The 26,414-nt window shown below is 35.1% G+C and overlaps 1 pseudogene; it reads right to left on the reverse strand.

Annotated features, from left to right (window-relative positions):
- LOC110109811 lies at positions 1–24,931 on the reverse strand (annotated as a pseudogene).
- Between the last annotated feature and the right edge of the window lie 1,483 nt (positions 24,932–26,414).

Here is a 26,414-nt window from a genome sequence, read left to right on the forward strand (position 1 = left end):
GAAAGAAAATTCTTCTCTTTTTTTTGCATCAAAAGTAGAAGGTATACTGCTATAAACAATAGCATTAATAGGTATCACAACTTTAGAATTAATTATTGCTCTACATACAGACTTATGTAAATGAGATTTTGACACAATAGTATAAATAGGACCACGAGATATCATAACTATAGATGCTAACTACCCGGTTGATCCCTATAGATGTCCGAGACACTTTTTCTGGAGGGAGGATAGTAGGAGAAATCCTGCAAAACATTTCTATTATTAGAAACGATATGAGTAATCAACTCTTGTTTAGTAATTGGTCCCTTGCTTGACATAGATAAGATCATTCACTAAATTCTCCTAACGATCTTTACTATCTTTTCAGCCATGTAATATGCCCCAAAATCATAATGATTTAGTGATATTAGAATATCTGGAACATAGAAGTAGGTTGATACTATTGTTGTTGCTATGCTCGAATACACTTATTTCTAATACGTCTTGCTCCCCTACCTAGTCGTGGAGTAGGAAAGCTATGAGACTATTGAGAAACAACAAGGTGGGCGTTAATTCAATAGAGCGTACCCACTGTATGGGCAGTTAAATCAACAAAGGTCTAAGAAGGACCACCTGGAAGTTTGTGGGTAGGTGGCCAAGAAGGCAAATATATAGAAGGAATACCATACAACCTACTAAAGATAGATGGTTTAGTACTGTGTCAGATACTAACCTCTTCCTATAAGGGATGCCATTAGCACCTATTAGAAACTATAGTATGTATGAGAATAGTAGAAGCACCATTATATGTTTTGCCCCTTCCTCTTGGGAGGGCATGAAGGAGAAATTATTCTGTGTGGACGGCGCAGAGACCAAATAGAATGAGGCATGTCACCCTTGCTCGGTACCCGGCTCGGTATTGCTCGGTACCGCGGCTCGGTACCTGGCTCGGTACTGCTGACGTGACGCACTGATTGAATTCCGGACGGTAAACTGCGTTCGGCATCCGCACAGAATAATTTCTCGGCATAAAGGGGCATGTATAAGCATAATATCACCTATAGTAACTGTAGTTTGCCACACTAAAATTATATGCGCCTATGCTAGTGTAAGAATTTGCTTGAGTTAAAGTGATATTTGCCTAGTAGAAGACCTGATTGTGATTTTTTTTATCTTCCATTAGCAAATAGGAGTATCACTAATCAAGAGCTATATAAAAACTAGGAAATAAGAATACTAGAGTAAGCGACTAGAAATTAATCACACGATTTTATGAATGAGACGTAGGTTTACCCAGAAATTATTATTAGAATTAAAATGACGCGAAGAAAAGGGCTGGAAGGAGTGAAATTAGTTATTTTGTGCAACAATAACTAATCTCGTCATAGTGGCAAGTGCACTGAAAAGATCAATCGAGAATCAAAGTTGAATGTTATGTCCAAAGCATTTTTCTGAGTGTGGAGAGAGAGAATGCTTCCCAATAAAGCTGCCAATTCTTTTGTTATGGGCAAAATGATGATGATGTGAGATACTCATCATAGTAAACAAAATATGTCTTTGTTTTGTTTTCCCGAGAAAACATCGAAGGGATTCAAAGTTTGTTATACAAATAGAACAATATACTCTTTGAAATGGGTCGAATCACAAGGCTAAGGATGAATTATCGTAACCAAATGAAATGATTGTCTCTTCACATAGAATTCCTGTGTGATAATGATCTATAAATTACCTAAGACTTGGAAAATGATTTAATAAGCTCAAAAGGGTGATAAATAGATGTTGAGAGTCTAAGACAAGATAGAAATAGTCTCGACCAGAATTTTATTGGTAAGTCAATCTAGGTCATCAAACTTGATATAATTAAGCAATAAAGGTAATAGACCCCGGCTAGCTCTACTTAATATCTTGTCCAAGACATACAAAGAGAGATTTTTTATTTAAGAAGTTTTCTAGACAGTCTTAATTTTGAGAAGAAAATTTTCTAAATTTATTTTTAAAGTTTTTTTTAATCAATTTATTTAAGTTAATGAAAAAGTTTCAGTTTAAGAGCCTACCACAAGTTGTATGAATCTTCGACAATCCACATACAAATTAGTAAACAAAATGAAAAAAGCATCACATGAAAAGCTTTAAAGAATCTGCATGAGTAAATAAAACATTATGTTGTGATGAAGAATAAAAAATGAATAGGGCGATGTAGCAATAAATTGAATTGAAATTTATCATCTTATACTTAAAGCGAATGTTGGGGTGGATGATGATGAACTTGATAAATGCCTTATTGCTATGTTATCCTAAATTATCATGATTCCTAGTCTTTTTGGTCGGAGGATATAGTTGACCTAACCTAACTAAAGGTTCTTGTTAGCAACCTTGAGTTGCTTCATCTAATGCTACATTGTTGACTGGTGTACATGTTTTTTTAAGGGGAAAAATTTAAGTTGAACTTAACTAACAAAAGGTTTTGTGCATTATTAACTTTACCTTATGATTCATACTCAAGGTTTTTGGCCATTTGGAAGCATACGAGTTGTGGCCTTAACCATAATTTAATGGTGCTTTTCTATGATAAAATCACTCGGTTAAAGTGTAATATACACTTATACAATAATTAGGATATATATTGAGCCAAATAGGACCTAATAAGAATTTTAAGTACAATTGGCAAACCCACCACAACACTGGTCACTTTTCATAGTTTTTATATAAATAAATAAACCCACCTTCTCTAAGTCCCATATTATTCCCCCTTTGGTCGGGAGAAAAGTAGAAGAATGAGGAAGAAAAAAAAAGGAGAAGAAGAAAAGAGAAGATAGAGAGAAAGTCGGGTTTGAGGTTGTAGAGCAAGTTTTGTTTGTCGAGCTAGTTAGAAAAAGTGTTTCTCTCCAAGTGGCAGCCGATACTCTTATGTCTATTTTAAGTGGTTTTGAAAATTTGTAGGATTTTTAGGTTTTAATTTTATTAAAATAGATAAAAGATGTGATACTTGGATTTCTAGCGAATATTTATTATGTAAATTTTGATATATTGTAATATGATCATTTTGCATATTTTACATGATCATTTTGTTATTTCATCAAATATTTCTTTAGTTAATACATACCCTATACAACAAACAACAACAACAAAATCAAGCCTTTATCCCACTATGTGGGTTTGGTTTCATGAATTATTTTTCTCCATTATGTAATGTTAAAAGTTAAATTTTTATTCAAATCTAATAAAGAAAGGTCATTTCAAATATTTTCTAACCAAGTTTTTTTTGGTTTATCTTTACCTTTCTTAACATAAGTCAAATCTAATGCATATAATTTCCTAATTGGGTCATCGGAAGGCTGCCATTTTATATGACCAAACCATCTAAGCCGACTCTTTCTAATGTTATGTTTCACTGGAGCTACTCTAACTTTTTCATGTTTATGCTCATTTCATTTACTGTCTCTAAGACTAAAGCCACTCTTCCACCAAAGCATCCTTATCTCTTCAAAACATAACTTAATATTATGCTTCACTTTTAATGGCCAACATGCACCATAAAGCATTGTAGGTATAACCACAATCTTATAGAATTTTCCCTTGGGTTTGAGGGAGATTTTTCTGTCACACAACAAGCCTGATTCATTCCTCCACTTTGACCATCCAACTTAAATTCTACTTATAACATATCCATCTATTTTACAATCACTATGAACAACAAACCCAAGATATTTAAAATATGTACTCTTATTAATGACTTGATCACCCAAAATCAAAATCCCCCCACTAAAACTATTATTACCAAAATTATATTCCATATATTAAATTTTAGATCTACTCAAACAAGAGCCTTTCGGCTCTAAGATGGACCTCCATAATTCAAGTATACCGTCAACTCGCTCTGTAGTTTTATTAAAATGAAGAACATCCTCAGCAAAAAGCATACACTAGGTTACAACCTTTAGCAAATATCTTGTGAGAACATCCATGACTAAAGCAAAAGGATATGGGCTTAAGGCTGATCCTTGATGAAATCCAACTGAAATAGGAAGAACACAAGTAAAAGCTTTTGCATACATATCTTTAATGACTTGAATATCAAGCATTATCAACCTCTTGCAAATATCTTGTGAGAACATCCATGACTAAAGAAAAAAAGACACGGGCTTAAGGCTTTGATGAAATTCAACTAAAATAGGAAAATACTTAGTCAACCTACCTTATGTCTGAACACAAGTAACAACTTCTTCATACATATCCTTTATGACTTAAATATAAGCATTATTAACCCTTTGTTTTTTAGAACTCTCCATAGCACTTCTCTTGGAACTTTATCATATGCTTTCTCTAAACCAATAAATATCATATGTAGACCCTCATTATTCTCTCTATATTTCTCTATCAAACCTCTTAATAAATGTATAGCTTCCATAGTAGACTTACTTGATATGAATCCAAATTGATTTTGAGAAATATTAGAATCACACCGCAACCAATGCTTCATAACTCTCTCCCATAGTTTTAAAGTATGACACATTAACTTAATTCCTCTATAATTCACAGAATCTTGTGCGTCACCTTTAGTCTTAAAAATTGGAATCAACACACTCATTCTCCACTTATCTGACATCTTTTTAGTCTTCAAAATAATATTAAAAAGTTTAGTAGGCCAAAAAATTCCTTCATCTCCTAAGCATTTCCACACCTGTATTGTTGCCTTTTTCTTTGGCTGTTATTTAGACTATTGGGGTTGTATGGTAGCTAATAGAGCATGCTTCTGTAACATAACAACTTCTTGTATGAAATAGAGGGTTGGTTTGATTTTACTGACTATTTTTTAGTTTCATATTATTTGGATATGGATTGGTTGAGTCAATATGGGAGTCAAATTGATTGATTAAAAAAGAGGGTTGTTATTCCTGGGTAGCAAGATTGTTTATTTTTGGGAGTAAGAGGAGTTATATCTTATCTAATATTTGTTGTGCAAGTAAATAGGTTATTGAGGAAATGTTATATGGTATTTCTAGCATCTATTTATGATAGGGGCATAGAATCTGGATATTTGTATGATGTGTTGGTAGTACAAGAAATTTTTGATGTTTTTTTTCAAGGAGTTGGCGAGTTTACCTCGAGATAGGGAGATTGAGTTTTGTAATAATGTATTTCTTGATATTGCTCTGATATATCTAATACTTTGTATTGAATGGAACTCGAGGAGCTTTAAGAGTTGAAGATGTAGCTTCAGGAGTTAATCAATTGAGGTTTTATTCTTCCTAGTGTATCTTCATGGGGAGCTCCTATTCTATTTGTGAGAAGAAGGATTGTATTGTGCACGTGTATATTTACTACAAAGAATTGTACAAGGTTCTTCTAAGGACTAATGATCTATTTAATATGATTGTGAGAATTCTATATTTTCAAGATTGACTTGAGATCTTGATATTATCGGGTGAATGTAATAGAAGAATATGTGGCAAAAATTGTATTCAATATATGATATTGATAATATGAGTTCTTAGTAATGGCTTTTTGGGTTACGATTGTGCCTCCGTTCATTATAGATATGATGAATCTGATATTTAGAGAATATCTGGATCAATTCATGGTCATGTTCATATATTATATTATAGGTTAGTTAGCTTTTGAAGAGGATTATATAGTCCATTAGAGAATTATTTTGGAGATACTGAAGTAGTATCAATTGTATGCAAAATTTTCAAAGTGTGATTTCTGGCTAAAAATTATATCTTTTTGAGGAATTTGGTAAGCAATTCATGCTTCTTTGTAGATCCTAAGAAGATTCAGGTTGTTACTAATTAGACGAGCCTTACTATCCTATTTGAGGTATGCAAGGTGTAATGCTCACCATAAAAAATTCAAGTAAATTTCCATTAACCATTGTTAATTCTAATTTTATTAGCAATTATAAGTATTAGAATATTTAATGGGGCTTATAGTAATCAAGGATTAGATTGGTGAAGTGAAAACCCAAGTTGGGGAAAATTGCTCTATCGGTGACGCGATGTCGGGATTAGCAGCACCCCTACATTGAGCTCTCATAGAAATGGGAGAAAATATTAAGCACATTGGCACGAGGGGTCTTTTCCATGGTAGCTGTCTCATGTGGATAGATTCTAGGAGAATCTATAAGATTCTCTAAGAATGTATTGATGTTGGAAAGTTGTGTGTCACGGTGCTAGGTCAAGTTAGTGATTTTTAGATAAATAAATATTTAAAGTCAATTACACAAAATTCATTCCCTAGCCAACCTTGTCGGAGAAGAAAGGGAAATAGGATGTATGAAAGAGAGGAAATAGAAAGAGGAAAGAGTGATTTGGAGGGCAAAGTTTAGGTTTCGTTCGTCGAGCCAGTATAGGTATTATATAGTATAATGTAGACTTCTGAACCGCTATCTCTAATTTCAATTTTAACTATTTTATAAAAAGCTAGGATTAAAATATATTTTTCTCAGATTTTATAATTTTTTTCCATGTAACTTTTATACTTCAATGCATGCTCTACCATGAATGTTTTAACTATAAGAAATCAAATTTTTATCAGTTAGTTTTTTCTATACAAATTTCTGAGTATATAATCCGATTGAGATTTTTATGGTCATTATAGTAGTTATATAAAGGTCTTAAAATTTTCACGTAAATATTCCTCTAAAGTTAGAAATTGATTATAAAAGTTTTTGTGGGTATCATGTTTTACAAGTATTGTGGCTTCTATTTTCAATATATGCATTAAACAAGCATTGCATTGAAAAGTACACTTTAGTTAATATGCCAATTACATTATACTGTTCATGACATGATATTGGAGATCTAATATGTGTAAAAGTACACTCTAATGTGTAATAAAGGTCATATATGTTCTATTATGATCCCATATATATAATACAAATATGAGAGGGTTTCTTGCCCCACTTGGTAAAATCATGTATGAGAGGTTATATAACATTGTATGAGCTATTCTGGCCCATATGTCTAGTGTAGATGTGGAAAGAATTCTAGCCCTACTTATTGAAGTAAGGTGCGAGAGGTTATGTAACATTGTATGTAATATTCTTGGCTCATTTACCTAGTGCAAATATTGGAGCGATTCAATCCCCACTTGCTACATGTAGATGTAGGAGGTAAAAAGGGTGGCATAAGCAAAATTGAAGCTATTAGTATCAGAATATGTGCATTATAATCATTGCATCACATTTGTATTATTGAAATAAGTATTGGTAATAATCTAAAATAATTGTTGAAAATTTTGAAATTTTGACCGAACTCTAATGAAATATTAAAGCTAAGTGCAAGTGAATCACTGAAAGTGAGTATTCTATAAAGTATTTAGAAACTTATACAGAAGTGATTTTACAAGTTAGTAAAAGTTTCAAGTATACATTGGAACCTTTGAAAAATTATGGTTTACCATTGCACTAATCCTTAGTTTATTCCATGTTGCATTTTTATTATATTGAAATTTCTTCTTTTAGTTTTGATATTGACATCGGTGATGGGTATTGGAAGGAAGTTTACTGGCTAGTTGTAATCATTCCATTATATTTAATATTTTAAGAAAATTGGAAGGTCCATAAGAGTACAATAGGTGTAGTAGCAGGATCTTTGGGACTGGTTAACAAGGTACTATTTTTATAATATAGTATTTTATTATTTTAATGTATAAAATATTAGAATTGAGTAATGTATATGAATTTTTGTTAAATGATATGCATTTAAAACTTTATTATTTGTATTTTATAGTAGCTTTTGTTATTTATTTGATGGTTGAGTTAGATAATTATAGGTCGAGATATTTAAACCTTCAATTAGATCCTAGGGCATCATAGGTTGGTGTTGACCTCATTTTTATATGAGGCCATCATCAAGACCTATCCAGCCTCCAGTCAATAATCCTCCAGCTCATGATTAATTAATCAATCATTCAGCATTTTAATCATCAAGCATTTCAACTATCTTGCAATCATCAATCGCCACACCTTTAATTAAATTTCAATCATTTAACCTACAACATGCAATCAAGCCAGTATTCAATTAAATATAAATGGTATGCATTCAATCAATTAAAACCCTTAATCAACAATCTATACAGTCAATCAATCAATCTAGCATGCATTTTCAACAATATCTATAAGCATACTTCAATCACAGTTAAAAAACCAGCTTCCAATCTACAGTCAATCAAACATCAATTAGCTTGCACTCCCAACATTCAATCAACATCTCAATCCAATATCCAATCAAAGTTAAAATCACATGAAGTTGCTGCTCTGCACTATAATCAGTTGACTCAGTGCATTACCTTGTTCAGTGCACTAGCACTCATGACTTCAATCATGTTCAAATCACTTCACTAGGAGTTCTATACATCAAACCAATCATCACCGGCTCCTTTGCCAGTGATTGGCCCAATTTGACCCAGTTGAGCTAGCTCAAGTTAGCTCAATTGATCATTAGCCACCACTACCTCCAATAAAACTATTAAATGATATTTAATTTTCATCAAACTCATTTAAACTTCTTTCCTAGTGAAATGGATATGATTGGTCACGCTGGCCCATTCAATATTTGACTTGGTCAATTGGACCCAATCTTAGTATATCCAAGTCAGCTTTAGTCAAATTAATGCATTCAACCAAATCTAATTCTCCAAATTTTATCAAGTCTTCACAATCACTTCATTAAATGGCCTAAATCTATCTAAACTATGAATGAGTTAAATCCTAGTGGATTTGACCAAATCAACTCATTGGAACTTGGTCAAATCTCACTACACACTCACTAACTTGCTCAGAAACTTAACTCATCACTTCAAACTCCTTTGAATTCATTCCACCAGCAATTCAAACTCCTCAAGTTCCACCTCAGCTCCCTTGACCAGTTTAACTGGTCAAATAGTGAACAATTGGTCAAGGAAGCTCATAGGATTGAATTGCCTAATCTAATTCATTTCCCTCTAAGGCAACCATATTTAAGTGCTTGAATTACTTCTGGAACCTTCCTAAACCTCATCTGAACTATCCTTAAACCCATGGATTAAGCCTAAGCTAAGCCAAGTGGTCCCCTCCCCATGTGAAGACAAATAAGGCTTTCCACATCATAGTCCTTGCTACTGCCCTTTGCTCAGGCCCCTAATCAGCTAGGGACATGTGTCAAGCATCCTAGGAAGCTTCCAAATCGATCATAGCCGTCCAAACAAGCTAAGGCATTTGAATTGGGTAAGAAGGGTCCAAACCACTCATTTAAGTAATTATTGATTCTCTCGCCTCTTCCAAACCAGAGCTATTTTCTTTTTGGCTCTATACTCTCCCTACATTTCCCTAGTTCAAATCTACTAAGCAAGGGATCATAGCCATTCAAAATATATATCTTATTTGATCAATTGGGATCGACCAAGGTGGCGTCACGTATCCTAAGAAAAGAATGAGTATGTCCAGAAATTTAGCAGTCAATGTCTTCCAAATGACGCCCGATCATAGAACAAACTTTGTCGTTACATTTGAAACATCGTCGACATTAAAAATATGCATTTTACTTATTCAATTAGGATCATTCAAAGTGGTGGCCTCGATCCCAAAGTGACGACACATATCAAGGTAAAGGGACCTCAATACTATCCAAATGACCTCCGATCGCAAAATGGACTTCATCGTTGTGCTCGAGACATTCTCAATTTTTAAAAACAACATTTTGTTTGCCCAAGTAGGATTGTCCGGGGTGGTGGCATGGATCCCAGTGCAAGGACACATATATCGAGAAAAGGAGACATTGACACTATCCAAATGATGTCCGTTCGAGAAACGAACTTCACTGTTATGTTCAGAACATCATCGACAATACCCAAGGTTGAGGTCAATTTGATTAAATTAAAGACATGCGAGGAGGTTGACACACATCCTGAGTTGACGCATAAATTTTAAGAAAAATGTCGCTCGATGATACCCAAATGATGTCCGATTGACAAACAGACATCACTGTTATGTCCGGAACACCGCCCATGCTCTAAATTGATTGCCAATTTATTCAATTGGGGTTGTGCATGTAATCGAGAGGTGGTTCCCAAGCAATAACATGCATTTCAAGGAAAATTATATGTGATGTTAACCAAATGACATTCGATTATAAAACGGACTTCGCCGTTGTGACTGGAACATTGACAATACCTAAAATGCACTGTCGATTTGTTCAATTAAAAAATGTGGCAAAATTGGCACGTAAAGCAAGGCGCAATACACGTAAAATGAGAAAATTACATGCGAACCGATGCCATTTTGGACTGATTGAGGAATTTTTGAATATTTGCTTATTGACAAAACACTAATATAGTTTATAAATTAAAATTTTTCAGTAGAAAATTATATGCTAAATTGAGGAAAAGCTATAATTAATTTAATGTCATTAATGCATTTTACCTCGTATTGATGAAATCCCCTTATTATGTCAATCACTAAATCACTGTTCGTGTTCGTTCGTCACTCCCTATTTCGTTGTTAAAACGAGATTAGACGGAGCCTTGCAGTTGTTTTTTACTGCAAGAAGACTCACGCTGCAGCTGCCAAAAAAAAAATACTGAATCCCCCTTCATGTCACCTCGGTCTTCTCTTCAAAATCCTCAAAGCTTCCACACGTAGGGAAACCCCACTCACCCGATCCAACTCCACACTTCCAAATTTCTTTAAACCAATAATCCCTCTGGTCTCTTCAACGAATCTAGCCAACCCTTCCTTCTCCTTAGCAGACCACAGTATAAGCCCTCCTCCCCTTTAAGTGAAACTACAGTTGCAGCTTTCTTCCTCAAGAATAGGTGCTTTCCTAACCTCCTCTCCAGGGGAAATTGTTGGGTTCGGACACCGAACGATATCCGGAGCCAATGAAAATGCGTCACATCACCTCCTACTCGGTACTGACCTCAGTACTGAGCTCGGTACTGCTCGGTACTCAGTATTTCACAGTACCGAGCTTAGCACTGCTCGGTATTGTGAAATACCGAATGTAAGCTGTGTTCGGTGTCCTAACCCAATAATTTCCCCCTCTGCAGTAGACGCTTGCTGAGATCGATCCACCAAGTCCAATCGGCCAGAACGTCTCCAACAATAAGCAAAGAAAGTTACTGTTCACTGAAGCCCCTTAGTCCACGGTCTTCACTTCCCAACTTAGTCAAACAACCCATGGTTGACGATCTCCCATCTTCCCCTACACCAACCGTTTGAAACTACTACGTTCAGCTAGTATTCAATTTCTGCTTTGATTTCTTCACAACCTAACCTCAAGTCCAGTATTTAAAAGAAAAAAAAAAAACCAGTAAGATTCCATGCAATAGCAACGACAAATTTCTTTCAGCCTATAACTGTAGCAAAATCCTCGTCTTTTTTCCACTAAAATCTGTTCAAATTCCCTTTCATCACAACACCTCATTATTGATTTAAATTTTTTTTGGGAAAATTAAGGGCAAAGCCCAATTTTCATTGATAAAGAGAGCTAGTTACATGTGTAAAATGAAGAAAAGAAAATACAAAAGAGTGAAACAAGTCCTCAAAATGTAGAACTACCAAGATGGTGCAAAAGATTACACATGTCAAAAATTGAGTAAAAGAAAATAGACCATCCAAGAACTCAGCAAAATGTTCCATTTCAGGCAAAAGGAGCGGCAGCAGAAGATGAAGGGCTCAGCAAGAAATGGATTGCACCCAAAACGCCCCACGAACCCTTCGGTTGCAAAAAATGCCATCAATACATTTGTAAGTTGCATATAGCCACCATCCAGAGTAATAATACTATGGCATCACCCCCAAAATTATCCCACATCCATCTCGAATACTCGAAGCAGCAGTAGCAACCAAAGAGAGAAAGTAGCCAATCCAAGCCCAGGAGGGTTACAGATGTCCCAACGCAGCAACAGAAGGAAAAAATATAATCGCCCAACAAGAACCCAAGCCAGTAAGCACAGTTCATATAAGTTTCACAAATTCAGAGCCCTAAGCAACTAAAAGCAATTCAAATCCAAAAGCAGACTGATAAAACCATTTCCTATATTTCACCAAAACAACACGCCTAGTGATCCGACCAAAAGGTCAACAGAAAAAATTAAGATAAATAGAAGTAATAATAGTTGTCGGGAAATTCCAAGAACCGCTAAATCTTCTAAAATTCTGCTCTTTCCATATATGATAAATAGCCCCATTGACAGTAAGAAAACATAAGCTTTTATCTCAAATGTTGAAGCTTTGCATGCCCTTAATATAATCAAAAACTTGAAGAAGGTTCGACCTTAAAAGAAAAGTATCCATCCACATGAAAAGAGTTGTAAGAACCAAATACAAAAATTGCATTCAAAAAATAGGTGCCCATGTGATTCAGGATACCCTCTGCAGAAGGGGCAATAGTGACAAATATTGATAGAGAGGGTGAGTAACACATCCGCAGTTTTGAGTTTACCAATCAAAGCCATCCATGCATATGAAGAATACTTGAGAGCATGATTTTTGTGCCAAATAATTTTATACCAGCTAACCATCTCCAAACCCGAGAAAAACTGATCAGTGAAGCTCTTAAAATGGATTACGCAAGAATTATCCCGAGTAATGCTAGAACTATCATGAATAGGGATTTTAAGAATTGCATCAGAAACATGATCTGGCAAAGCCATAGGAAGCATCCGTTGAGAATTATAAATATAATTAGATACCAGTTGGGGGCAAATTCTATCAGGTTCAAAAAATTTCGCCAAAGCTCTCCCATTACACCATGGATCCCAAAACATGGATAAACTATAAGAGAAAGACACAGTGAGACCAATTTTGTGTTTGATCAGATGAGCAGTAGAACAAATGAGTTTCCAAGTTTTGGAAGAATTAGTAGGGGGTTTCTAAGGAGAGATGTATTTGTTTTTAAACCAAAGTCCAATAAGAGATTGTTGACTGTACATCCTGCATATAAAGGAACAAAACAGTCCATGATAAATGAAGTCAAAAGTATGAATGTCCAATCCCCCATTATGTTTAGGCCAAGCAGCAGTATTCCAAGAAATGACATACAATTTTTTTCTCATTAATATTTCCATGGAATGGAAATTTGGAGCACATCCAGTGATGATTTTACGGCACCCTTTTGGTAAGCAATAGTATTTGTAATAGTGAATTTTAAAAATTAAACTTTCCCTGCAAAAGAATGAAATTTTACATTCCAACCATCAAGTAGAGTAGAAATTCTACTCTGTAGTGATTGGAAGTGAGAAGAATTATGTCTTTTGGAAGATATTATAAGTCCCAGATAGATAAGTGAAGATCCCACATTGAAAATTCCAAGAATGTCACAAATCTCCTCAACAGAAGAAATATTGTTAGAAAGAATGATAGAGCTTTTCTCCTTATTAATATGAAGATCAGATGGTTCCAAAAAAAGATCCAAGATATACATCAGATTGGACGCATTTCTAGAAGAAGCAGAGCCAAAATCCAATTAGTCTTCCTCATACATAAGATGACTGAAACTTATCCCATTCAAGTTTAAACCTTCAAAGTTGGCTTCAGAATGTGAGGAGTTAAGTAAGCAAGAAAGTCCATTCATCACTATACTAAATAAAATAGGAGAGAGTGGGCATCCTTGATGAAGACCAGAAGTGGACTTGAAAAAGCCTTCAAGAGATCCATTGAGGCAAATAGAGAAGAAGACCTCAAAAATACAACCTTTAATCCACTGAATAAACTTTTCAGGAAATAATTTTTGCTTTATGCGATTAAAGAGAAATTCATGATAAATAGTGTCAAAAGCTATCTTAACATCCAACTTACCCCAAAAAAGGTTGGCAGATGTTTTGAATTCACGAAGAACTTCAGCAGTAAGCAAAATATTATCAGTGGAACTTCTTTTATGAATAAAATCCGCCTGACTATCATGAATAATTATAGGAAGAAATTTTTTGAGTATATTGGCTAGCAGTTTGGCAACAATCTTGTAAAAAATATTACATAGAGAATCGGCAGGAAATAAAAAATATTGGAAGCATGGGAGCATTTGGGGATAAGAGCATGAGCAATAGTTTTAACGCCCCTAGGTAAAGCTCCAGAAGAGAAGTAACTTTGAATAACATTACAAACCTTAGGCCCAATGATGTACCAAGATTGTTTATAAAATTCAAAGGTGAATCCATCAGGTCCAGGGGCCGAATTAATAGCCCTTGAAAAACCACATCTTTAATTTCCTCATAAGAGAAAGGAGCAATCAAATCCATAGCAAATTGCTCAGGGACGAGGACCCCATCAGGAATACAATAAGTATCTGCATTAAGGGGTTTTGGAGCATTGAAAAGATTATCAAAATGTTTTGTAAGAGTAGTCACAATCTCATATTGGTTATTAAACCGCCCCATGGAAGTTTTGATCTCTTTCAAAATATTATGACTACAACTTTCCCGAATTTTAGCATAAAGGAACCCAAGATCGTTATCCCCTAAGACAACCACTTAGCTTTTGCACACTGAGAGATCCAAGAAGCCTAGGTGGCCTCCAGCAAATATAAATTAGTCGTAATATTTTTAAAAGAGGCATTGAGTTGATAATTAAGGGGATTACTTTGCAAATTGGAGATATAAATTGATTGTTTATTTTTAAGATCCCTGATAGAGCTAGCAATAAAGGTATAAGAAGGCCAATTCTTCTCTTAAGGGTCTCTTTCAATTTATGCAAACAACCATAAAATGCAGAAATCAGACTTGCTGAAACCATGTGAGAGAAGGAAGAAATAACTTCTTCCCAGAAACCATCAAAGTTAACCCAAAAAAAATTTTGAAAAGGAATCTACAAGGATTATATGAAAAAAGGCTCCGTAATCATGAGGAGAGGCGAATGATCCGAGCAGAGGGGAGGTAAAACATTATAGTAGGTATGGGGGAAAGCCTCCAGAAGAGCAGTATTAACCAAAACCCTGTTTAACTTAATATTAATTAGTTGGTCAACCCTTTGGTTGAACCAAGTGTAGAACAACCCCACAGAGCTCAAGTTAACCAGGCCACAATCATAAATCACATTATTGACTTCCCCAAGTCTGTCAGCTAGAAGGGGGAGCCCCCAGCTTTTTTAGTAGGAAGCTTACAACAATTAAAATCCTCAATGATGATCTACAATTAAGGGGAACCAGGATTAAGTTCCCTCAGAGTATCCCAAAGAATTCTTTTATCCTCAACAGTGTTGGCAGCATAAACAACCAAAATCTGAATTGATTGGGAGGAGTCATGGTAGAGAGAACCATGTATGATTTGGGGGGAGGAGGAGGGGATAAAGGACAAGTGAGAGGCATCCCACTTAGGCCAAATTTTACGAAGGTTAGATTGATTAAAATTCTCACAAGAGCCTTCATTCTCAAAAATACGATGAGTATTCAGAAACCAAGGATCCAAAACAACAGCATGATGAATTTTTTCTTCCAAAATGCATAAAAACTTTAATTTATAAGATCTAACCAGATATTTGCAAGCTCTTATTTGATAGGGTTATTGAAACCCTTGACATTCCAGCAAGCAAATTAGGGCATAGACATTAATGTTTAGGGAGCATGATTTGGCCTTTTTGGCTGCTTTAGCTTTAGAATTTTTGGAAGGTGTAGGAGATTGCTGACTGGATGAGGACGTTTTAAATGGAGAAGATTCGGAGGTGGAATTAGAAGAGAAAGGATTACTATCTTCTAGTTAGCACTCCAGCAAATCCTAAGGAGGAGGATCAGAAGATATAAGAGAAGCAAACTTATTATTCACAAGAATGAGGGGAGGGTTAGAGAGGCCTTAAAGAGAAGAATGGGAAGAAGTGGTGGCTTGAGAAGCAACACTTGGGAAGTTTAAGTTTGGAATAATATGGTCTTTATCTCCACTGGGAGGGAGATCAGGTTTTGAAGGAATGGAGGTATCCGGGTTGGAAATGGATTCTGGAGGAGGTGGGGATTGTTGTAGGTTCTGATTTTGAGGGGCAGTCAGCAATCTTAGGAGTTTTGGAGGTAAAGGAGGTTTTGGGTTTGGATTGTTCGAACAAAGAGAAAAGGGATGAATGAGAGAGCCACATCCTTCACATGGGGTAGGCTTCAAATCATAAACAACTTTGAGAATGAGTTCTTCTCCATCAATAACCAAGGGAATTTCCTCCGGTAGGGTGAGTTTTTAGAAATTTGCACACAAACTCTAGCAAAAGTCAGATGCTTTCTTTTAGCTGTAAGAGAATCAACAGCTAATGATATACCTATGAAACTCGTAATTTTGGAAATGCCAGATTGGGTCCAAAGAGCCAACAGAAGATCCATTATTTTGATCCATAAAGGAATAGAAGCTGACTCATCTCTTTTTGATTTTGAACTTGGGAGACCATTTTTGAAGAATGAATGGTTTTCCAAGTAAAAACCAAGGGCTACCAGCCTAAACCATTTCATAGTCTTCTAATGCAAAAAGAATCCATCTGTGAGACAGAAGAGTAAGCAAACCTTTGAGTTACCAAACATTTTCATAGTCGCAAGTAGCCTTTCGTAATAAGGATGTTGGCCCAATGAATACCCAACCAGAAACAAGGTTCCAGATGGAAGTTCCTTCAGACAAATCATCGGCAGTAAAAGAAATTTATGGGCTGGGGGGAACAAAAGACATGGTGAAAATAGGGGTTTCATCAATAGAGGCGATGGTGGTATCTGCATAGAACGGGGTCAAAGAAGAGGGGACAGGGCAAAGCAAGGATGTATTGGAAAGAGGGAAGTCATTTGGATTGAGGGCCATAAAAGATGAGGGAGGGGAGGAGGATTCCCTCCCAGCCGGAGGGGAATGGAGTCGGGAGGAACCCAGACACATGAGAAAATGGAAACCCTAGTAGAGAAAAACATTCCAGTGCATAGTTAGGGAGCTTCCTCACTAATTGTATTATTGATTTAAATTTACCCATGTTCACTTTATTGGATAGCACCAAAGCAGCTTCTCGTACAAAAATTCCTACATTGCTTTCACATGAAACCTACTGTTTGAGTTTTCCCCCATTAGCAGCCTATTTACATTCTCCTACCAATATAGTTTAAAGCTTGTTACACATCTTCTTTCTCCAACCAAAAATCAATCCAAGTAATGACAAAATTCAGCCCATTGTATATCTTCTTTCCCCAACCAAATTTTAGCACACAAAAATCATCCCATCACAAGCTCATTATTTGCCCACTACATAAACCCTCTAAACCTGTTACAAATAGCCCATATACCCATCAAAATCAGCCCAAAATCTGTAGTAAACTACCTTCAAGTAAGCCCAAAACCAACACTCCGACAACCTGATTGTATCCTCAAACTAGCCCATATTTAGCCTAGTTCATCTTCTCAAAAATTCTTACAGCAGCCCAACCATCTCCCATACTCCAAAAGCCCATGTAGCTTGTCTAGTGAGTCCATTTGGCAAAAACCCAAACAGCAACCTGAGCCCATTATCCCCACCAAAGCAACACATTCCTCCTAATTAACAAAGCCAAAGCCGACTGATCAGAAAACCATTTCTATCATTTCATTTTTTCTCCTGCTTTATTATTATTAGTTAACAGTAACTATTATTATTATTTGAAGTTAATATTACTACTTATGTGGATTAGTCAATGTTTACTTTATATCTTGGTTGCCGTCACATTCAAATATGTATATATGCTCGTATGTGTATATGTAAAAAGAAAGAGAAGAAGTTTCAAAAGGAGGGGGATATGATTAAAAAAAAGATTAAAATATAAAAAGATTAAAAATAGAAGAAAAAGAGAACAATAGCTTCAAAAAAAAAGGGGAAATCTCTTGTGCATTTTTACCACTTGTCAATGTCATCCCCGTGAAGGTATAATTTCTAAACATAAAAATCCTGCATTTGATATTTGTGTCGAGCTGGAAAACGCCCTATAAATTCTCTCGTAGCATAGTAGGAGGAAGCTCGATGTGACACATACGGCGAGGCGGGTAAGCTCTATATACACTCTTATAGCATGGTGTGGAGTCCCTAATTAACTGTATATGCCCTTGTGATGTGGCAGGGAAAGCCACTTGTGTCTTCCAACAGGTATTTGAAGCCCCCATACATGCTTTTGTAGCATAGTGGGATCGAAGATGTAAGACCACGGTGTCACCCGACACCAACCATACATGCTCTTATAATGTGCTAGGATGACCCAGTTTCTTGTAGTTTCCCCTAAAAGAGGAAGACTGCTAAATTTTTTAGCGAAATGAGGGACTTTATTTGGGCATTGGCTTGAACATTTGAACTCAAGCAAAGGCTTAAGTTGGACCACAGGATACTAAGACAAGATTTGGACAACTTGCTTGGACTTAGAGACCTTGACTTAATTTAAACCTAAATGAAAATTATAAAAGATCATACTATAACTTGATTTCAAATGGACTAAGTGCAAAGGAGCATAATATTAGACCTAATTGAACTACATAAAAAGATAACAACATGCAAACAAGAATTAAATGAAAATGTAATCAAATAGCAAATGATCATCATAATGGACTCATAAAGGATTTTTGATATCCAAGCATTAATTGACAATCACGATTGCTCAATCAAGATCAAATGGAGGATGCATGTTCAATAGAGGACATAATTCACTGAGCGGTAGATTGGTCCCTCAAATGATATATACATAATCACTGATGAACGAGCCTATTCATCGAAATGAGAATCATCACTGAAGCAAGAAATGATGAAACTAAAGTGGCTCAAGATATTCAATCAAGTTGATATCCATGCAATGATTAAATGAAGAATATGACAATGTGCCTACAAGCAATGATTAATGAACATTATGAAAGATGCACACTGCAAAAGAACTGACACATACACAATCTACATATAAGTGGAAGTAGTAGATATACGACAATAATAGAAGACCCTCCATATGAAGAGCAGTATACCTATAAGTGTCAATGATCAACTGAACAGTAAGTACACCAATTCTCTTGTGCATAGTGATGAGTGGTAAATATAATAGTTCATCAATCAACAACACAAATCCTCTGCAAGCACAAGGGTTCAAGGGCACTATCATTGGAGACCCATCACATATAAGCAAAGGCATCTACAAACAAACATATGAGAGGTCTCACTCATATAAAAGTTTGATCAAATGTGATGACGAAAAATATGTAGCGGATGCTAAACCATCCCATAATAAACAACCACTTAATATTAGTCAAAAGTACTGATTCCTTGTAACTAGTAGGATCTGATATACATTGGAAACGCAAACCATTAGTTCAGGGCAGTGGCCATTGGTTTTGAAATATAGGGTATCAATAAAAAGCAGTCATCCAAGGTTAAAGTGATTAATTCTTTATTTAAGCCAACAACAGAAAATGATAATTATGGCATAATTAGGAAGTTGTTTATTGATTTCTATATGGGTTCTAAGAAGAGAAAGCCAGATCAAATTACCTTCAAAGATGAAGTGAGTGAGTATCAGTTCAACCAGGTTCTGAATATCGAGTTGGACAAGATTATTGAGGTTTGCAAATTCTTGATGAGCAATGGTCATACATCTAACATACCACCTACGGTCAAATACATAAGGGCTACAACAAATATGAGTTCCTCTGAGCTGCCATCGAAGACCCTTCAAATGTCTAAAATGCCCCTGCTCATGCACTATAGTATGTATACACATAGGTACACAGAAGGGTATGTATAATATACCCGCATGGGCCTGGCAAACATATTATGGGTACACACACAATATCTAAGGATGCTACACGGGTCAAATGATGAATTCAAGTTTGAAACTAATCCTTCTATAGGGGTTAATAGGAGTCGACATGGTTCAAACCATCAAACAAAAATACAGCTGTGAAGTCAACCGGGATATTTATTTTATACATTCATATTAGACTTTTAAGGCTTATAACCAAGAAAATCTAATGACGAATCTGATCCTCTGTCAACCAATAGATAGAGTCGACAAGGTCTAATCAATGAAATTGAAATGCCCATAAGACACCCCTATGATGGCCGTGTTGAGCGTAGATATCAACCAGAAGGTTAATTCCAAATACTCAAAACACTACCCAAATACCCATAAAATCCAAAAAACCAAAAAAATCAAAAATTCAAATATTTCAAATTGAAATTCTACCATTAAACACTTAAAACAAAATCCATTCACCCTCCGCAACAATTTATCGAGGTGGATAAATATGAAAATAACTTTAGCTCATAAAGCGCTAATGTCTAGTTAAGAATATCACTAAGATTCATTCTTAAATAGTCTTTTATCAGTAAGGATGTGGCACGTATCCTCTAACCGATGATTTTGTCGCTAAATGACACTATATGTAAATAGTTATGACCGGGGCCCTCTGAATTTGGTGGTTTGCCGCCAAATGGCACCATTAAATTACAGTTATGGCCAGAGCCCGTATGCTTCCCAATTGCACTAAATCTTTGAGATATGAATTAATAGGATATAATCGATAAGGCACAAAAACCCTCTATTAGCTAAGGTGGATTTAAATTTTTTTTCTTAGGTAAATATTCATCACATGTCTACAAGGTAACCATGGACTATGCAATCCATGACTGCCGATAAGGATCCTTCTTTATATTAGGTCGACTAGCTTCTCTGACTAAGTAAACCACGGACCATGATAGCCTGAGACCACAGAACGATGGGATCTTGATCGGGTCTAGCATCCATTCCCCACCATCTGCTTTAAGTGCAAGATGGTGCATTTCCAATTTTAAATATTAATTTTCTTAAACACCTAAACTATACTACTACTATAGGCCAGATACTACGTGTTTCCACGTATCTGACTGATGACTAGCTTTAATCGAAAGTTCTCTCTCGTTACCAGGAGGGGTAATTAACTATAAGAGCTTGCACCTATAGGAAAATATAACTCATCTCATAAAGTCATCGCAAAATGAAGGCAAAATATCTAAGTTGTCTTATCTACAAACCAAGTCTGTCTTCCCAAAATTTATCCCAAAACTTAATTTGTTAAAACTCCCCCGAAAAATAATGGGGAGGCCAGGGCCGAATTTTCGGAGCCCACAACGATAGAGTTAGAATTTTTTGTCTCAACATTGTATTGATATCAAGAACACAAATAGGGAATTCATAGACACAAGATTTTTTTATGTGAAAAATCCTAGAAAAAGGAAAAATGATGGGGCTATGCCTAGTTGAAATGATTCCACAAGTGTCTGAATAGATTACAAGTGATTGATTCGTCCTAAAAATTGAGAATGATCATATTACAATAGTCTACTATCGGGTTAAAATCTAGTAACAAACGGTGATCAGGTGAAGGTCTGGTGATGTTCGAATTGGCAAACTTCATCGTCAGTCGATGGCCGGGCAGAAGTCTGGCGTTAGTTGATGGCCGGGAAGAAGTCTGACGTCAATCGGTGACCGTGAAGAAATCTGGCGTCACTTAGTAGCCAAGTAGAAGTCTGGCGTCAGTCGGTGGCTGGGTGAAAGTCCAGCTTCAATTGGTGACCAAGCAGAAGTTTGGTGACGGTCGGTAGCCGAGAAGTCTAGTAGTGGTTGAGGAGTCTTGTGGCAAGAGAACTCTAGTTTTTCTCTCTTCCTTATCTTCCATGTTTGGGTCCTCTTCCTTGAGAAATGAGAGATCAATTTATAGTTTTCTGAGTGTGGCATGGCCAGTAAATAGGTGGGAGATCAAGGATAAGTTGGAAGTTGTTTGAATGTACGGCCGATGTTGATCTCTTTGATTGTTGACCGTTTACTTGGCTTTTGAATGTCTTATTGATATCAAAATTCAACGATCTTGGGGTCGTTTGATTCATCTCGTCAAGCCGATCGATTCGACTATAAGCATGTCACGTTCGAAAATTGTTTGATTTTCCAATTTTTGGTTTGAACTTTCAAAATGCGCTTTAGGTCTTCGGTTTGAATCTATCTGGACTCGGATTGGGTCGAATTTGGTGTCGTTGGGTTCGTATTTTCAAGACGTTCAATTCGACAGTAAGTTTTCTGAAAGTGGCGTTTGAATGGTCACAGATTTAATTTCGGAAATTTTCAATTTGATTCTTCCTCGAGATTCGTGTTCAATCAAGATAATTTTTTGATGATATATCAATAATATTTATTTATTTTTACTTAATTGACTTGTTTCATGAGTAAGTGCTTAGCCGTTGAGAGAACCCAGTCATGTCAACCTCAAGCATCTCAGATGATATTAGGAAAAACATCAATATTTTATTATAATAATGAAATTAGCCCGATTCTGAAAATCAAGCAAATATCTAATATTAAAATTCATAGTTGAATTTTCCTCACACACCATCACTTTACAAACTTCCTCAGCCGCTGGGAGTCCTAAAATCTCAGAGCTAGTTTTGAGTATTCAGCATGTTTGGGCCTAAATAGTATTCACGCAACACTGGAAGCAACTACGAATTGCTTGGTCAGAGACAATGCATCAATGAACATTCAACTAGAGATTGCATTATAGAATTATACATTAAAAGGCTATCATGAACTTCAAAATTATTGCCCATTGCGCTTATATGGAAATGTTGTTTTGAGTGAAGGTGAAATAAATGGGGATATTTTAAGTAGAATTCAAGTTGGATGGTTGAAATGGAGGAATGCATCGGGCCCTTATGTGATAGAAAGTGCCACTCAAACATAAAAGGAAAATTCTATAAGATGGTGTTTAGACCTTCAATGTTTTATGGAGTAGAATATTGTCCATTAAAAGAGAAGCATAAGATTAAGTTAAGTGTTGCAGAGATAAGGATGTTCAGGTGGATGAGTGGCTTTACTCTTAGAATCAGGATACAAAACGAGCATATATGTGAAAATGGAGTAACTCTAGTTGTAGATAAGATTAGAGAAGTCGCCTTAAATGGTTTGGTCACATAAAATAGTGGCCTTCTGATGACCCGATTAGAAGAATAGATGCATTAGATTTGACTTATATCAAGAAAGGTAGATATAGACCCAAAAAAACTTAATTAGAAAATATCATAAATGACATTTCTTTATTAAATCTAAATGAGAATTTGACTCTTAACAAAAAATGATTTATATAGCTGACTCCACATAGTAGGATAAAGGCTTGATATTGTTGTTGTTGTTTCTAATGCATGAAGATATTTTTATTTGCTAATAGACCCTTAATTGTTAAAATATTTAGTGGCAGATAAGTTCAATTGAAATTTACCTAATTATATTGAGCCTTCATAGAATCATTCAATAAGACATCCCAGGTCCCTCTCGCTAAACATTCAACATAATCAAAAAAGCAATCTAAACGTTAATCCTAATGATACACATGATTAACTTCTCTATCTATCATCTAACACATTCAAGTACCTTGCACTGATCACCTTATTAATCAAAACAATTTTGATGTAGGACATGCAGAAATTTTTATTTTTATTAGCAAGAATTTTCAAGTCATAAATCTCAAATAATAATAATAATAATAATAATAATCTAAATGCTATTTAGATTAGACTCCAGCATTTAGATTAGACTCCATCATCAGACCTGGATCATGCCTGGATGATCACGAGTGTTGTTCCCTGGCCAAGGAGTTCCATCTTGCATGACCCAACCATCCTCGGGTGTTTTTTGAGCTTTAGCAACCAAAGCATTTATCCTGACTATGTACTCCTCATAATCTCGCTGCAATTAATTTCATGGCCAACATTCATTCAACACATTCACTTGTAATGGCTTTTAATTATAATGAGAAAATTTGTCATATACCTCAAAATACGTGGATTTAAGAGATCATCTAAAAGCATGGAAAGAAAATTCTATTGCTGAGAAAATTACTAATAATAATAAAAAAATTAATTTATGGAAGTAAAATGCTTACTTTCATTGCCCTGCGTTCCTTCACAAAAGATGGCTGAACTTTATCTTTCAGGTAGTCAAATTTCTGCGAAAAATAGAACTCAGGCGCACGAGGTTCTATCAAGTATTTCTTACAAAATGGAACCCACTTTGTTGCAAACTCAGCTGTTTCTGCCATGGCCTCAAATGTAAGCATGGCAGCACCATCGTTGGAAACATAACACGATACTTTTCAACTGGATAATCCACAGCAAGGATTGAGAGAACAGTATTGGCAGTAACTAGTGGAGGCTCTTTTAATGGATCCACAGTACTAACAAAAAAGCCCACAGAAGCAAGCATGCAAGATTCACCCTCCATTTCATATCTAAAGGAAGCAGAGAAATGTAGTCAGACTAACCTGCTTGCAGATCTTTAAAACCATAATTCAGTTTTTATTAGCCTCAATAAATCAGATGAATATAAGCCTTGTGTAAGCAAAGCCACTCAAGTGTCTTGAAAATAATTTCCAGTTTTCAGACCTTTTATAACAAGCCATGTCTTAAACAAGGCTTTCCATTAAACTAAATATACTCAGTCATAACATTTACGAACAGCAATGATGACCATGATAACAAAATTCACCAAAAAAAATGTTTAAAAAAAAACAGCTGTAACATATAATACTAGTAAACATTTTTCAGCAAATTATTTTTCAGTTTCAAGACATAAAAGTTCTAAATGAAAGACCCTAATAACATAAGTTGCAGGTTACGCAATAATATCAAAATATCAAAAGGAAAAATCTCATCAAACTATCAAAGTACTATAAGCTTGCGATGAATGGTCTACAATCCTAACTGATCATGCCAGTACATATCAATCGAAAGTAGCAAAAAAGAATTCTCACAAAAGTCGAATTAATACATTTCAGAAAGAGTATCAATGTATGTCTCCCTGCAAATAGGAGACCACTTGGGAAACTGATCCAACACCCAAGAGAATGCAAACCAAACCTCGCATATGACTGAATTTAGCCATAGACCATAAGCACTATCAACAGGATTTGTAATCTATAATGGAAGAACAACCCAAGAATTATTAATCGCAATATAATCACAGTCCTATAAGGTGTGAGCTTATTACGAGATATAGGAATGATAGCTTCCTGAATGCACAAAATATTTAACTTCCTATGAATCATAATATCTATTAATTCCATTAATTTTCCTGTAAGGGAACCTATATTCCAAGTTCCTATCCTAAAGAGAAATATTTTGAATCACAATATTCCAAGTTCCTATCCTTAGCATTAACTAAATCATTAAAGAGAAATATTTTAGAAATTCAAGAATTAACAATTATACACTTCCCATATATGCATTTTAGTAAGCTACCCTTCAAGGCACACAATCACCATATCATTGAATTATAAATATTAATTTAGTAAGAGTTTCTTTCGTCAACCTCATAACATGGAAAAAAAGGTCAGAAGCAAACTATGCCTTCGTATAATTCTTTGATTATTTCCTGGTAGGATTCAGCCAATGAAAACATTTGAGTGACTTATAAGAACACCCTTCATTATGATATGTAGCAAATTGTAAGTTTGAAATGAAAATCAACATGCTTTGCAGGCTTACTATATAACAGTATAAGCATTATTTGCACTAAAAATAAGGACACCAAACAATTTTTTCATCTTGAGCCAACACAAATAAGCACAAACAGAATGAAGAGCATTTAAGGCCGTAGGTTGAGACTTAAAAGACCAAGTGTTATTCTGACTGCATTTGAATTTAACGTTTTTAATGGTGCCAAAAAACGACCTTCATAATGTATAAGCACATACAGAATGAAATAAGATTCTTATATGCTTTTTGTTACGAGGTGTGCATATTATGGTTATATATATCTAGAACCCTTTAAAAAATAAGTATAACTTATCATGAAGGAACGCAGCATAAACTAAAAAAAAAACAATTAAAAAAATAAATAAATAATCAAATTGTTGGAAACTAATTTTTTTTTAAGCAAAAAATTATATCAAGCAAATGATGAGAGTATAAATTATGGTGGATTAGTTGATATAATGAGTAAGATGATTTTCAAAAGGATAACATATATACATAGGAGGGTTACTTCATACTTATTTAGCTATCGCAAATTTTGTAAAATATCAAATTAAAACATGATTTTATCTTAATTCTTCGTATTTCTTGACAAGCAACTCTAACAACTAATAATTCCCCGTGAGTGCATGGTTATAATTTGCTTTACTAAAACACCTTAGCAACAATTGTAATTTTCATTGATCTAATACGATGTAGTGCATACGAAGACAAATACAGATTTAAAACTTAAATAAATGAGGATCATTTAAGGCCTTAGGGTGAGACTTAAGAGAACACTTAAGTGCTACCCAACGCATCAAACACCCTCAAGGAAATATGGCTTCTGAACACTTGAGGAGTTAGGCATCACCATAAGCACTCTTCTAAACAACATAAGGCACTAAGAAAAGAAATAGATACATCACTTATTTAAATTTATTTTTGTTATAAGGAATATTTTCAAAGAGTATAAAATGATAGTTATCACATTAAATTATAAAAAATCATGCTCCACAATTTTATAAGTTAA

This window comes from Dendrobium catenatum, unplaced genomic scaffold, assembly GCF_001605985.2.
Source record: "Dendrobium catenatum unplaced genomic scaffold, ASM160598v2 fragScaff_scaffold_819, whole genome shotgun sequence".
NCBI lineage: Eukaryota > Viridiplantae > Streptophyta > Magnoliopsida > Asparagales > Orchidaceae > Dendrobium > Dendrobium catenatum.